This window comes from Euprymna scolopes, chromosome 7, assembly GCF_053919585.1.
Source record: "Euprymna scolopes isolate OS-2025 chromosome 7, ASM5391958v1, whole genome shotgun sequence".
NCBI lineage: Eukaryota > Metazoa > Mollusca > Cephalopoda > Sepiida > Sepiolidae > Euprymna > Euprymna scolopes.
The window spans coordinates 154,530,079-154,547,532 of record NC_136488.1 but is presented as its reverse complement, the minus strand read 5'-3'; the positions used below and the strand labels follow the sequence as shown (position 1 = coordinate 154,547,532).

General features: G+C 32.3%; 1 protein-coding gene and 1 long non-coding RNA gene across 3 annotated transcripts in view; one reads left to right on the top strand and one right to left on the bottom strand.

Moving 5' to 3' along the window:
- Positions 1 to 17,454, bottom strand: part of LOC145280075 (dyslexia-associated protein KIAA0319-like protein) — a 572,614-nt gene that overhangs the window by 364,268 nt on the left and 190,892 nt on the right. The gene's annotated exons all lie outside the window — the stretch shown is intronic.
- Positions 1 to 17,454, top strand: part of LOC145280077 (uncharacterized) — a 71,975-nt gene that overhangs the window by 53,815 nt on the left and 706 nt on the right. The window lies entirely within an intron of this gene.

Genomic DNA, 17,454 nt, shown 5'->3' with positions numbered 1-17,454 from the left:
AAGAATGTCAAGATATTTAAATGCACTTTATTTTATCATACTTTTAAAATATAAAGAAGTTGAGACAATCTCTTCAAGTTATACATAAAATGTAACATTTTAAATCATTGGGGAGTTGTGAAGTTGAATACACTTCAAATTTATTCTTTTGGAAAAATCTGAGAATTAGAAAAGAATTTGATAGAAAGTAATTATTTAAACTTATATTCGGGGAAAAAGTCCAAATAATAAATATTTTACTCTAAAGAAAAAGATTATGACAAATATTTAACAAAAGCTATATTTGGAAAAACGGAATTCAAATATACCATAGATTTATTGAAAATATTGGAGAATAATCCAAATATTTGTATTTTAAGTAAAAACGGCTAATTATTTGAAAAGTATCATTGAAATTAATATTCATTTATTCAAATGATAAATACATAAAAAGTATATGTGTGCGTGTGTGTCTTCATATATTTAATTTAATATCTGCAGAACAGAAATTCTTTTTTTTTTCACTAAAAAAAAGTAAAGGAGAAATTATATTTTAAATATTGTGATGAGGTTAGGATATAAGTATTTTTTTTTTCATTTTCAGAGTCTCAAGTAATATTTTATTATTTACTAGCGGGGGTACCCGGCGTTGCCAGAGTGTTTGTTTCCGGGACGGGGGTGGGGAGTTTTAAAAAATGTTATGGTAGGTAAGTAGGAAGGATCAAACCCGGAGTCATGAGTAAAAGTAGGAAAATAAAGTGTGAAAAAAAAACAAAAAAAAACATCTGCAACGTTAACAGTTCGGCCACCAAGAAAAGTCCATCAGCATGCTAACCACTACGCCACAGAGCACTGCAGCTTAGTTTAGTGATTTTAAATAACTTCACATGAAAGAACTACGAAGCCAAACCGGTGTTCTCTTCTCAACTGTTCCTTGTGAACGATCCCCAAACGGTGTTAAGTGGTGGCAGGGGGAGGGGGAATTTATAAGAGAGAAAATATTTTACCACTTCCATTGATCTTAACTGATTTTGGCCGTGACTTTTCAGCAGAAAAAGTATAGAAATCTAAGATTATCGAGGAATTTGAGAAATAATAAGCCTATAACACACCTCAGATATTGTTCTGCCGTTTGTGCATATTATATTTGCATGAAATATCTTGATTTTTAATCCTATTAAGGTCAAAATCAGACGAGAAAAAATGAGTTCATTTTATTTATATAGAGATTACTTGAGGAAAAAAAAACAAGAAAAAACGCATGAATGTGACATTTGCCTGAAACTCCAACTAACTTTTTTAATTAAAAACTGTTTGATTTAATTTTTGTCTTCAATCGTGAAAGATTTTCACAACAAAAAATTATTTCAAAACATATTTATCAACCAATAAGGACTATTTAAAAAAATTTTTTTTTTTTTTTACATAGGCATAACCACTTATCAAGGCCCAGATACCACTCGAGGATACGGGTTAAGAGTGTACAGTAGTCAATTGGACAATATAGTAATCGTTAGTAACGGAAATTCGGTAAATTTGTTAGCTTAAGTAGAACAGCTCATCAAGAACTTGTTTACGTTGGACTTGAAGACAACCATATTGTAGTCAGCTGGAAAGCAGGAAAACGGAAGACAATTCCACAGACGTACAGTTCTAAGAAAGAAGCTTTGTTCATGGAATCTAAATTTAGGTTGAGGCACAGATAGAGTGGGGGGAACTATTGATAGTGTTTTCAGCTAGACGAGTGTTTCCTGTGAAAGTTTGGCGGGGGGGGGGGGAGGGGACCATAGATTGAAGCTCAGTCGAGATGAATTAAAAAAGAAAAAAAAACACATAAAGACAAATTCCTCTTAAAAAAGGTAATTGTAAAGTTTCAACTGAGTATTCTGTTAGGGTTTTCTTTCTTCAAATGGCATATGAACAAATATTAAGTGTCCATATTTTTTTTCATTTATTTTCAATCAATTTCTAGTTCTTTGATGCACAAGCTATTTCGTCATTCATTTTTATTGTTAAATTATTACAGAAAAAAACGTCTTAGTGCACATTTCTTTATTTTTTTCAATATGTTGAAAAATACATCCTGGAGCACAAAAGATTGCTCGTTTTAATGATACCACTCCCGTCTTCGTAGGTCTTTAACTATTTGAGTTGAAAAAAAAAATAGAAGGCTTTACTTTTGGGATAAGCCTCTAGGAGCTGCCAATAAGCCAAGTAACACTGCTTTAAACACTTCCATGTATCTCCAGTTACTCTTAAAAAGCATACTTGCACAAAATGCTAATTTTTTTTTTTTTTTTGTGAATCCTGTAAAATACTATGTGTATATAAATGAATTTATATAATATTTATTAAAAATAAATAAATGTATTAAGACATTTTAAAACCCTTTTCATGTTCATGTAATTTTATGCGGCTTGGCACGGTGTATAGAAATACGGTCTCTTTTACAATGAAACATCGATCAGACTAAGTGGTGAAACGACAACTAGATGAGGATAACAGTCCGCAAATATATAAATTCAGAAATTACTCATCTCAAAGAATTCCAATAAAAAAAAATATATAATACCATTCAGTACAGACTCGACGATGGGAGACCAGATAAGAACGGAAACTTGAATTTATCCAACCTTGATCGCCTCCTTGGGATCCATGGCACAGTGCACAGAGGCATTGAATCTCTATGGTTCCAGGTGAGCATGGTCTGAAGATAGCAGCTTCAATGCATGCCCGAGGATTAGTTGGCAAAAAACGTGGTGAGATAACAGAAATTATCGAGAACACAGTTAAGAGATTCAGCATTCCTATCCCAGTGTGGTTAACCACTTGAAGAAGGCCAGACGAATAGTTGACCGAAATGCGGTGAAACAACTATGAAAATGGGGATAACCGTCCGCAAATAAATAAATATTCAAATTACTCATCTCAAAGGAATTCCATAAATAAATAAAAAATAAATAAATATAGAAATCTATAAAAGATCAATTGTTTTATTTTTTATTTTAAATAGTCCATAAAAGATATCAGATCTTTTCAGCAAAACAGATCTAAGTATCTAATTTGTAAAAAAAAAAAAAAAAAAAAAAAAAAAAAAAAAAAAAAAAAAGTAATTGATGAATAAAATAGACCGATTTTACTTTATTATATAGAAGAAAAATAATACCCTTATCCTCGAGTGGGCCCCTGGGCCTTGATAAGTGGTGATTCCTTTGTAAAAGAAAAAATGATACTTATCAAACTAAAAATAGAATTCTTAAGGGGTTGAGAGCTTTTAGCAGACGTACATAGATATCCTCATTGGGAGTTAAAAGACTATAAATTTAGCGAAATATATTTCAATTAACGTCATTTTACCTACACTGCCTTCCACCAAATCGATTCTAATTACAATCTTGGAACCAACCCCAAAAATAGAATTTTATCAAATCTAAACAAAAAGAAAAAAAAAAAATCAATAACATGGTGTTATGGACTAGATGCAGAAGGATATAGTGTTCCTCATTCAAAAAAAAAAATGTTAGTCATGCAAGTTATTCAATAAAATATAAACAAAATCAAATAATTGAAATCATTTATTTTCAGTATTTCTTTAGCATTTATAATGATTAATATCTATGCCCCATTCGGTCCCAAAAGACAATGGATATGCCTGCATGAAGAATCTATAATAAAATTATACAATTGTACAATCTCCAACCACACATATAAACAAACATTGCTCATGTCCAGTGGCAAGAAGTCTAGGACGACTGGAAACAATGCTAGGATCAATAAAGAAAGACTGATCTTATTTCAAAGTTTTTCTTAACTAGTTGCATAAGCAAGGCTTAAGAGTCTAGTCTATACTACTCTTTAAGCCATAGATGGAAAAATTATCTATTGATCCATACCTTTCCCATCGGTATTACTGAAAGGGATGACAAAGCACTAACCCACATTTAACTCACAATATATGTATCTGTAACCATTATATCATTTCACTTCCAAAATGTTTACCAACTGAATAATGAAGTAGCATGCACCCTAGGCAAGTTGAACTAGCTTACTCCAAAAGAGGAAGTTTCATAGGTCTATGAAATTCATAAGCTGTCCCCAGTCAAATATGCATCTGTGTCAGGGGAGATAACCTTAGGTTTTTGCGACTCTTGCAATGAGCTGACAATGTCTTCTTACATCTAGTGCCTGGTATATCTAAATCGTCACTCATCTAGTACTGACCAAGTTCAACGTTGCTTAACTTCAGTAATTTGATAAGAACTGATGTCAACATGGTTATGACATATATAGTAGTTATTATAAAATTTATCTGACTAAAAAAATAGTTTTCTTTTCCACCATTATAGAGTACTAGCATTTCAACCCGGCGTTGCCCGGGTGTTTATAGGTGTATGTTGAGCAAAAAAAAAAAAAAAAAAGGTCAATTTTTTTAAACTTTGACCCCTATTATGACCCCTTAACATTTATTGTTTAGGGCTCAAATAAAGTTATTAAGTTAGATCCATTTGGTAGAGTTCTCAAAGGTAAAATCGTTGAACTTTGACCCCTTAACAGTCAAAATTTCTGTCCGAAAACCAATCAAAGATTTTCCCAAATCTCAGTACTCTGTATATCAAATTTCGGGTCTGTAGACTTAAAATTGACAGAGTTATTGCGTAGGGAAATACACAGACACGTTCACTTTTATAGATACATAGATAACAAGCTAAAATAGAAATACGATAAAAAAAAATTTTAAAAACAATTTTTTTTCATGAAGTTAATTAGTACAAATGACGAAAGTAATGAAAATTTGCTTTCATAGATATTTCGCTAAAAACAATACACAAAGAATGAAAAAAAAAAAAAAAAAGATCGAATATCCATTTTAACACCAAAAAATGTTTCATTTGTTTTTTAAATTTTATTTTTCCTTTTTATAACGCATCAGTAAATTCAGTTTCGTTCATAATTCTCGACAATGTTAAACATGAAGTTACTTATTATCTCGTGAGTAACCATTCAGAAATACCAGGTGCTATGTGTGAAAATAACAGCATCCATCCACCATCACTGCTGGACATAATCACAGGCTGCTACCTGACAAAGCATAGCATCCTTCCAAGGTTACAGTTAAGCTATCGGAAGCAGGTTGGTCGATGTATGCTCTCAGCAGATGGACTTGTCAGGTTAAGTCAATGGTGAAACACCCTAGTTCAATAAAAACCCCATGCATCGTCTATAGGGATAGCGTCCATTGAGAAAAAAAATAAAAAATACAGCTATCGAAAGATTAACTATAATTCTTACACAAAAATTGTACAAATGATCTGAAAGAGTCTAGAAGATCCATACCACTATAACAATTGGATAAAGAAACTGAAAAAGTTCCTTTCTAAGTTGCAATTCCATTTGGAATGGAAAACAGACTTGTCATGTTCTTGATGATTTATTTCTTATAGCAGGACCTGTGTACAGGCGCTGCCCGGTGGAAGTACACCCCCCCCCCAACCAGTAAAATAAAAAACAAAAAAAACAATTAAAGTACAGTTGTTAGTGGGAGCCACTGCCGGCTCAGTAAAATAGCAGGCACTGGCGCCCATCGTCAAAATGAATGTACCGTGCCAAAGTAACAACGTTAGTATCTATAAACCCATTATTAACATGGAGATTTGATTATGTGCGGTGATTATTTTGTGCTTTCACCTAACGTGTCAAATAATAGTAAGATAGTGCGACCTATTAGATAGCAGTTGTTATTGTCAGCCTGTAATTTATAATAAAAATAAAAGAATGAACTTAAAATAAATTATAACCCAGTGCATTTATTCTGGAGGGAATATTGTGTCACTAGAAAAAGAAACAGCCAAAAAACACTGCAGAGAACCTGAACAATGATTCCCATAGCCTTTAAATTTTTCTTTTTAACTGTCGTATTTTCTTCTGGCGATTATCATCGAGTACAGGCTTAATTTTCAAATTAAAAAAAGAAATTTACGGTAGTATTTTTAATGACGGTAATAGTTGGGATCAATCTGTAATGTTAATGTTCTAATAAATGGAACACACGCTTTTTTTTGCCATGTCAGTTGTTAACGTTGCCCCTAGCAGTTAAATGTTTCCCTTTCCTGTTGGTAAGGTGCATACAATTTTTTCCAAGGTATTTTGGTAATGTGAAAGCTAAACGTGTAATCTATGATAAGCTTTATAGAAATTTGTAAAAAATTGAAAAGGAAAAATCTAAATGCTAGTAGCAGCATTAATAATGGGAATGTCCAAAAAGTGGTTGTTCACTGTAGTAGAACGTTATAATTCCAAATTTAAACCCGTAAGCACTGATAATCACCTGAAAAATTTACGAATAAGTGAAAAATAAAAAAGTAAAGATAGGGTGCAGCATTGTTCAGGTCCACCAATTCTTTTATTTTTTATTTATTTATTTATTTATTTTTTTTAAAATTATTTTGCAATCTGAAAGTTGTGTTTTAAAGGTTCTAAAAGGGTAAACATGTCCAATAGCTGACCCGAGTTGGGTTGCTAGACTTCTAAATATTTAAAGTCAAATCTTTCAGAAAAAAGGCCAAATTGATAACTATAGCCAGATTTTCACAAACAAAAAGCCAAATTGCAAAAACAGTGTGTGCATAAATATATAAACATTGTGACATGATCTTTAAATTGTATGTATTTAAATACTTAATTTTAGGTTGACAAGAAATATCGTTTTTGTTCTATATATTTCGTCACCGAGGTAAAATAAAACATAATTCTCACAAGATAGGCTAGTGCAGTAGTCGTTTTGGAACTGAGCGAGGGTCTACTAATGTACCCCCACCCCTTTAAAACTTGCAGAGACTTTACCGGCTGGAGATTTCGTCAAGTCTATTTTTAGACCGGATTGTGAAGCAGAGAGGAAGGGGGGGGGGCGGAAGAGTTATCGCTTCCCCTTCCCATTTTTTTTTAACTGGACACCAGCAGAAGTCGCTCTTTTTGGTTTGGGTCACGGACCTGTTAAGAGGTCTTTCCTCGTCAGAGGAGGGCAACTTCTTCTCCTCATGCGAAAAGGATATGGATATACGAGACGCGGACGATGCGACCTTCTCCAGTCATGCAAGAGAATGCGATGAATTTACTTCTTCACAAAAGAGACAATGGCTTTTTACCATCATGCAAAAGAGATGTGGATGTGCCGAACGCACGATGTGATATCTTATCTCTCACGAAAGAGACAGATATATAACGCGTGAGCAAGAAAATAAAACACGTGAGATGGCTATGCAAACTTTTTCCACACTGAAGGAAATATCTTGGATTAACGGTGTCGGCATAGAGTTGTGAAACACCCCAGCAAAAGAAAAAAAAAAGGGGGGGGACAATAAAAACTTGTAAGTACAAAGACTTTGATTAACCCCCCTCCCCCCCCGCAAAAGGACTCGCTCATTTCCATATGCGTAGATATACTCCAGATTCCATAACTTTGAATATATTTCTTTTTCTTTCATTAAACTCTTCCTTTTTTTTCTTAAATAAATCTATTTTTGTATCGTTTGGAAAAGTGTTTGTTATTTCGTTATTTTCTCGCATTTTTTATTGTGTTCGTCCTTGCGTTTCCATCCATTTGCTTTATTTTATTTTTGCTATGTCACATATGCGATAAAGAGAAAATACTTGGATTTTTGCTTTCCCGTAAATTCCCTTGTACCCCCCCCTTTTGGGCAACGTGTTACAAAGATTAACAGTTTTCATTCTTCTCAGAAATTTCTTATCATACCCACATATATAACAACATGTATTATTTTACACATCATGATTGTTATTTTTTGCGTGCTTGTGTAGATTGGTGATGTTTTAAACTGACGCATATTGAAGAGTTTAGCTTCTAAATAATCACATTTTTTTATTACGATTTATTTTTTTTTTTTAAATTACGGAATTTTATTAAAAGGAATATGTAGCAGAAATAAAATTATTGTCAAAAAATAAGTTTGTTTTATTCCATTCAATAAACTTCAATATTTATTTTCTTAGGCATAATAATTTTTTTAAAATGCAAATATTCAAACCTCTTCAATTCAGTCCAGTCATATAGTATTAATAAAGGTAATGTTCAAGGTTCAAAAAAAGTTAAATTGGTCGTTTCTCACTGCCTTTCACATTCCCCTTAATTTGATGACATTTATAGATTTTCGGATAATTTGTAAACAAATGTAAAATTATCACTGACAAATCGTCTTGCCATGACCCAAACCATGCGCATACAACAGATAGTCTTGCCATAAGCCAAACAATATGTATTGTTTGGCTGACTGTCAGAAAGCATAACGTTATTACATAAGAACTATTTATCAGCGACAATTTTACATGCAATATTCATTATCATAATACCGGAAAACAGATAAATGTCGTCAAATCGCATGGAAAAGATTAAATAATTAACAAATAAACTTCCGTAATTTTTTTTTTTTAAGGAGAAATCTTAATATAAAAGGCGCAAATATTTGGGAGCTAAACTCTTCAATATAAAATATATATGAAATGCATCGGCTTGAAACATCACCAATTTATGCATTAAATGAATTTCTCTTAAAGAGATAGAGTTATCGTACTCGACTCGCTGTCTTTCAGTTTTGATCTCAGCTTGAGTATTTTTTTCTATACTTACAAAAAGTGAACTGTTTAGAAAAAATGCACGTCTCAGTTTCTGTATCAATTAAAATATAATATTTATGCATATTTTATGACCAGGCAACGCCGGGCGTCCTGCTAGTAGTTATATATATCCTTATCTATCTATGTACAGGATTCATTCCTAAACTAATTAACCAACCATTATGAATTTTGGACCTTAGCTGCTAGGCTCAAGAGGTCGAAAAGGCGGCTATATATAGTTCTAGTTTTATTCAGATGGAGTAAAAAGGAGCAAACCCCCTTCATGAAAATTTTAATGGTAGGCATTCGACATCAATTTAATAAATATTCCAGTTTCTTTGGAGTATTTTAAAGAGTTTTAGAGGGGAATAATATGGATACAGTCTCTCAATATTTCAGATTTACATTGAATTTTACCCACGATTTAAATTTTTGTAAGAGGGCATAAAAGTGGTGCAAAAAAGGACAGGGATTTTTTAAATCATCCATTTTTCATACCAATCAAAGAATTATTCAATATTTTTTTAAAACTATATTATCCAAAAGCAATGTAGGTAGGTGACCAGCCAAATGGATACCCATGCACTACCTATGCCGATTTCAAATCTAATTGTACTTTGTAGTTATTTATATGCATTAATACTGCTGATAAAGAGATGAATTCGCAACTCCCTCACAACTATGCGTTAAAAAGAAACTGGTGTTCAACCAATCTTAGACAATTGTTTATAAGTAACATTGAAGCATTAAATAATACAAAAAGGGTTGATTTACCGTTAAGCAAAACACAAAAAGGGGTAGAGTTTGAAAATAAGTCTTTTCCCTTTAAAGAAATCTAAGAAACAAAACAAGTGACACGCGACAAGATATACATAATTATATAAGAGAAGATCTGTTAATGTATTTCCAGTGAGAGATTTCACAAAGAAAGAGAAACTCCATGACCTTGAAGCATGAATAAGAATCATCAAACAGTGGATGGAATAACCAGGATTTCCTAAACTTCCTGAAGTAAAGATAAATCGGTTCCAATACCTGAAGAAAAAAAAAGAAAAGATAGGAAATAAGCAGCAGGATTTCCAAGATCAAAGACACAACAGTCCGTATGAAGTGTGATTCCTGGCAGGAAATCTTCCACCACAAGTAATAAGAATGGAAATAGAAAAATCAATGCAGAAATAGAGGATTCAAAGCAACAGAAGTAGTGCAAGTAGAAAACTTTGGAATAGAAAATTGGAAAAGTATAAAATAAACGAATCAAAAAAAAAAAAAGAGGTAATCTTCTCATAGGATGCAATAGATTATTGGATGGTCAACTGAACGGCTGATACCGTAAGGTAGTAAAACGATGTTTTAAAAAAAGGCTTAAAAACGACAGTCTGCTCTAATAATGTATCAAATACAAGTGTTAATATATGAACATATTTATCTACTACACAAAGAGAAATTAGTATCGAGTTCAACACAAAAGTACATGAAGTCATCTTAACACTTATGAAACTATCTGAAATGATATTCATTCTTTTGTGTGTGTAAAATCTGCTATGATCATATCTGTTCCGATTTCGAGAAGTTGACTGTCCATGTTATTGGATCCATTCATTTACAGACCGTTTCCAAATGTACATCTACCAGACAAATTAATCTACAAAATAATTGTACACAAAACGCATGGAAGATTTCAGCATAAAATGGCAGGTTATATAATCAAACAGCGAACCAATCAAAACCTTAGGAAGTGTTCATGGTCAAATAAACAGACTTGATCTACAACTTCATCTAATTTATAAAACTCACTAGCGCGACAGACAGACATTTATAAATTAGACTATGTCTGTCTCCATATTTTCAAACTATCTTTTCCGAAACTAAAAGTCGCAGAGTGGCACTAGGGGCCCACAAATGATTGGATTTTTTTATGGGTTGTTCTTTTATGGGTCGTTAGACGGTTAAAAATAGCTTTTAAGGGGTCAAAACTGAAAAAATCGTCACACATTTTGTACGTTCATCTTAGTTTATTTTTAATCACTTTATATGCGTGTCACGTTGGTACAGTGGTAACATCACCAGCTTTGAATTCGGTTTCGATTCTAGCTGATTGCACCCAAATACTTTTTTTTACTTTTGAAAACACGACTATAATAATATATATGAAATCTGGACAAATTAAAATATCATATTTAAGCGTAATTTACGACCGGGCAAAACTGGCGCCCCTCTGCTAGTCTAATGTAAAGTTTAGGTAAATCAACATAAATTCCGTTGTGTCAGGAAATAATAAAACACCATTTTTTTAATAAAAATATAATGAACGATAAAGAGGCCTACGATACAAATAAATACTGCAGACAAAATATAGGCTTAATTATTAACTAATATCAACAAAGAGAGATGTGTTTATCTCCCCTGATTTAGAGATCTCCTGTGAGTGCATAAATATTTGTAAGACTTGAGATAACTAATAATTTTTCACAAAAAAAAGTTTCTATTTCTATAAATGTTATAATTATAAAAACCATTTAATATTAAGGCTGATAATTCTGAATATTTTTAACTTCGTTTTATTAGAGTAAATATTAATTCAGAACATTTGGAAGATTTTCTTTGCCCATTTAAAAAAAAAAAAAAATCAAAAAAGAAAACTTTAATCCATCCTTGAGAAAAACTTTTTTGAACAGTATTGTTTCCATTATTTGGTCTGTTATTGTGGGAAGAGAAGATTTCTTAATCTTGTTTTGTGTTTATAATTAATAAACCATTCAATTATATATTACTGTATTGTATTCATAAAGAAATATTGTACTGATGAAGAGATTGCCCATTTTCTACCTTGTGATGTTATCAATGTCCCCCCCCTCCCAATTGTTGGGATGTGAAGAGAAAAATAATAACAAAAGATGAGAGGAAATAAGTTTATCGGCTGAACAACGAAAAGAAAGTTGTTCACCAATGTAGACAAAAGAAAGCTATAGTGGGGTTGTAAAATTAGAATACGGATTCTAGACATTAGACTAATATCATTACATCTTGATTTTAATTTTTGTAAGCACATGAAAGTGGATCAATTAATTTTACCCATCCTAAATTGAGTATTGTTCTAGTAGTAAAAAAATAATTATGACAGCCCCTTTAAGAAATACGTTTCTTATCGTTGAGCACTTTCTGTTGAATTAAAAAGTCGGTCAATTTAGCTCTTATGCGTAGATCATCGTATAACGATTTGATCACTGTCTGTCTGACGTAATGAACATTTAAATTAAAATGTTTAAAAATTCAACGCTATTTCACATGATTAATGGTAGCCGAATGGATACGGCCTCCGCTAATCGAGCCAGAGATGTCTCGTGTCGCGGGGTTCGAATCGTTCGACTGGTAGTAATCGTGACACCCTGCACTGAAGAATCCCGAAAGGATGAAACACTAGTGTCTGTAGGTATTTAATTATTATAGTAAAAAAAAAATTATATATATATATATATATATATATATATATATATATATATATATATATATATATATATATCGCCAAACATATTTGATCAAATAATGCAAAAAAATTATGTCTGCATAGTTTCTGTTTGATTCCTTTGAATTGCTTAATGAGTGTTTGAATGTCATGTTGAAACTGGTTGATGAACTTGTCATAGTGTTCATGAATCCTAGCACTTTCAGTTCCATCAGCTGTTACATATTTTAGTGAGATTTTGGCAGGATAATTAAGATTAATAGAGCATTACTATTGGAGGGGTTTTCAGTTTCAGGAATCAATTTTATTAATGGTAGACACACACACACACACACACACACACACACACACATATATGCTTCTAGTATTTTTAGTTTCATTCGTTATTTTCATATTCTAATATGATTGCATTATCTACAAGAATTTTTAAGAATTTAGACGAAGGACAGTAGTGAGACGCCTTGAAAGAGTTGTAATCAAACCTGATACATATTTTTTATTGTAAAAAACAGTTTCCCAAAGAACATTTAAACTCGTATACGAAATTTATGTTATCTAAAAACTATAATCAAGGCATAATAAGGTTCAAGGTTTTAAACATATTGTTAATTATTCCCGCTTTGACTGAAACAGTCAAAGTCGTTTGAGAAAGTACATATGATAATATTATATAGATCTTGTAATTTACGTAATGTTTCAGTGTTCAAATTTCAGTTAATAAGTCTTGTGTGTTTGTAAAAGAATAATAATCATTAAGTGCTTGTGATATTTGTGCTGGTTCCAATTTTCAAATGACAAATATCTTGAATAGGTGCCAATGGTAAAATCAATATGTCTGTTCACAATTTATCTCTTCTAAAGTATACGGTTAAAAATGATAATGTAAAAAAGAGCTCAAAGATTTATATTCTATGTTTTAACATACGAAGTGGCTTTGAGGTAAAATTGAGATGAAACAAAAATATTTGATCAATTTATGATACGTGCAATAATTTTGAATTAAAAAAAATATTTTTCTTTGCATAATAGTCAATACCAATTGGGTGAATAGAGAAATGAAGTATTTTTTTTTTTTTTAATGTTCATTCTCTTCTGTTCAAATATAACGAACAAGCGTTATGAAAGCGTTTAATGACTAGGGCTATCACGACAGCATATTCTTTTCATTGTTTTGACTCTCGAGTATATATCCAGACACAGTTAATGAACAGAGAACCACATCGCTCTATATAACAGCATATAAGATATCAACGGATACACACTCAAGAGTCAAAACAATGAAAAGAATATGCTGCTGTCCTAGCCCTATTAGTGACACTGCATAAAATATTGTAATGATCTGAAAGTCTGTTTAACAACAAAACCCTTTTTCGGTTATTTAATGTTGGAGCAGAATACCGTAAACTATCCTCCACTTTATAATGAAGACCAATGTATATTTGGCCATCATTTTTTTCCATGTGAAGCTTTCTCTTGTACCAAGAGGAAGCTTCACATGCCTCTGCACAATGACTGAGTCCACAATACATTGTAGTCTGCATTGCACTGTAGAGAATCTACTGCTGATTTTATAAAATTATCTGTAAATAATGGATCACTTAAAGTTTAAAATGCAAAAGTATCATGGTTCAAGCAGAAACATTCATTTCGAATGCACCCCATCTTATAAAAGCTTCTACGGCTGATTTTATAGGCTAGGACTTTCTGTTTGTGCAGTGATAAAACTTCCCAAATCCACTTGTGATGTTAGCTTGTATAAAAGTGTTAACTTTGGTCAAAATCGGACGCCTTTCTTTAACCAGATTTTTTTCAATACTTATTGGACACATTCCAATACAAAATCATTGTAAGAACACTCCCAGACACATCAAATATCTTTGGGTAAAATTTTATAAAAATAAGCCCATAGGGATGAACTCATAGTTTTATTTATATAATAGTAGATAGACATCTTTAATATAAATTAACTTATATAATAGTAGATAGACATCTTTAATATAAATTAACTTTAATTTTAAAATCTAATAGTTTTCATTTGAATTGCCGACCTTGAAAATTAATGACCATAATATTTAAAAAATGTTTTGATAACTTTTTTCCTTAAATCACTTTAATTAGTTCATAGTGACGAACTTATGCTAACAAACTGCCTAGCGTTACCTGGTTGAAAAATATACTTGATATATTTTAATTTATGCAGATTTCGTATTTATTATTAGAGTCAATTTTACCCAATATATAGTAGTGATTTCAAAAGTTAAAATACAAACTATATGAATTGGATGCCATCAGCTAGAATCGAAACCAAAACAGCTCTCCAGCATTATTTGTTACCGTCTGAACCACGTCCATATGCATATAAAAAAATTACAGATAATGTTTAACCTATAAATGTATATTGTGCATAAATAGAAGAGCACTTGAAGTCAACTTATGTCTGTCAAGTTCCATTTCTTTTTTTTCAATTTGGATTCCTTAGCAGCTATTTTTTCTGGCTAAAAACCAAATTGAATTTGTTCCACAGGTCCAAATTCCCTATATATCTAACTTCAAGTCTGTACACCAAAAACTGACAATAGTTTGGTAGAGACTGTTCCTCACATAGACAGACAAGGTTACACACGTCTTTGTTTTATCGTTATTTCCATGGCAAGTGTTCGTCTGAGCTCCAATCTCTCGTCCCCCCTCACCAATCTTTCACGAGAAACACCCGTCTGGCTGAAACTACTGTCAATTTTCCCCACTCTTTATCTGTGCCTAAATCCAAACGTAGATTCCATGAGCAGAGCTTTCTCAGAAGTGCACGACTGTGAAACTCTTCCGTTTGCCTGTTTCCCACCTGACTACAACTTGGATGTTTTCAAGTCCAAGGTAAACAAATTCCTAACAAATCGCCTTAAGACGCTATCAAATCTCCAATACTAATGATTACTGTACACGCAATAACCCTTATCCCTGAGTGGCCTCCGGGCCTTGATAAGTGGTAACCTCCATGTAAAAAATAAAAATAAAATTACAAACATTAATTTGTTATAGATTGTTTAAAATATAGTTATGCAAATTAGATGCACAAATAGTTGTGTTCCGGTTGTTGCTTTCTACTATATCATCAATCACTCGTAACGAGTATGATTGTCCTCCCGTCAGTGAGATTAGGTCTGGTCATTTGTGGGTCCTCAGATGGCTGCGGAGGCCGATCCTTGACCCACAAACTTTATTGCAGTGGGGGCATGTGAGGGTGGTCGTCTGGGTATTGGAAGAGGCAGAAGGAGCCGTGTTAGTAGTACATCTCTCCTTTCTCTGCTTCCTCCTGTTTTCTGCGGCTCTGTGGAGGTCCTTTTCTGAACGAACCATGCCCCTCTAAAGAGCAGCAGAAAGATATATATATAATTATGATTACTTCATTTAATCACATAAATTAATGTACGAAAGTATAAATTTATGCGTAAACTTTAAGTATTTACTTCAACAGTGCTCAATACGTAGGCAGAGCTAGGTAGTAAGTTATAAAATATATATGGCAATTAAGCTACACAGAATATTCTGCGTTTCATCCACGCTAGGATTCATCAGGCGTATGTGAGGATTTTGTGGTTATCTCGCATTTTTATATACGCACCTTCTATTGAGTTTTTAGTAAGCCAATCAACTTTCCAGTTTCCACCGCACCCTTCCTAATCAGCCAATGAGCAGGCACTTACAGGACAAAGGCCAGTTGACCTCTGGTTCACCCATTCCTTTGTGGGTGTGCTGTTTTGGCAGGGAGCATAGGTATCTAGTGTCCTGACCTATTTTAAATCTAGGTTAACCTAGGAACGGGTGAACCAGAAGTCAATTAGGCCTTTGTCCTGTAAGTGCCTGCTCATTGGTTGATTAGGAAAGGTGAGGTGGAAACTAGAAAGCTGATTGGCTTACTAAAAACTCAATAGAAGGTGCGTACATAAAAATGCGAGACAACCACATCCTCGCATAAGCCTGATGGATCCTAGCGTGGATAAAACGCGGAATAGTCTGTGTATCTTAATTGCTATATATATATATATATATATATATATATATATATATATATATATATATACACACACACATACCATTTCAAATGAATTATTGATTTAAGTAACTGAATTCACATTTATTTAGATTAGTGTATTTTTTATTATCTACTTATATTTTTGTTACGTTTTGCCCTCTTTCTCTTCTGTTTTTTCCCAATTCCTTGTAAGAAAATATTTTATATTTAAAAAAAATAAATAATTCAAAGAAATGTTATTTGAAAGTAATCGGTTTTGTAGTAAAATCGATAAGACGTCTTTAAATCTCAAACACTTTCGATTATTTTAAACTACAGTTTTTTTTTGTTTTGTTTATTACAAAATTACATAATTTTGAAAGTACAACTTAAACATGGTAGCGTTTGGTTATTTACTTACTGATTGAACCAAGTTGTCATAAAACCATAATTAAATCGTTAAAAGTTTTATTTAAAAAGATAAATTGAACAAATTATTTAACATATCAGTTAGTTTGGTTGACATGTAAAGAGGAGGAAATCATTTAAGAAATCGAAATTCTGGTGTATTTAAATTTTTAATTAAAGTATTTTTTAAAATCATCGTTTTATTGTATTATTGTACTATTTATTGAAGCCCTGCATTTTTTATTTCGATAAAGGTTTCACCATAAAAGCAAATAAAAAATTTAATGTGTAATTATCAAAGTCACAAGACAAATATACATGTGAAGCTGTTTCGTGATTTTGATGCAAGATTTAAAAGCTATTACATTAAAACAGTCATTTAACTTGCGTACAGGAAGGGATAAAAAAATAATCATCATCATACGAGTTTCTCACTCACACACACACACACAGATCTCCGCCTTCAGGTGTCCCTTCCTACATTTTCTGAACTAAAACTTTGGAATTAATATCAAAAGTGTACCAGAATATAATATATTCAAGATTAACAAAAATGCTTGAAATCCTTATTTTAAAATATTAATCTATTAAAAGTTTTATCATTGTTCAAGCAGAAATGCCCAGCATATAAAATCAACAATTTAAGTGGTGCTTTGCCTGGTACAGGCATTGACGGCTATGACTCCACTCCATAAATCTCTTTCCCTCGAGGCATTTATGAATTCATTGTTGCTCATTTTTTATGTTGCCCAGGTGTTAGAACTGTCCACAAATGTTTCTCACTGTCGTCCTCTGCTTCTTCTACCTTCGATCTTTCTCATCAAACTAATTTCTTCTATTCCACTTTTTCTGTAGACACAGCCCATGAATCTCTTTTTTTTCTTCTTCTTTTTTTTTGTACTGTTCTTATTAGAGACCTTTCTGTGTTTGCCATTTCTAATACCTCCTGTTTATTTTTCTTTTC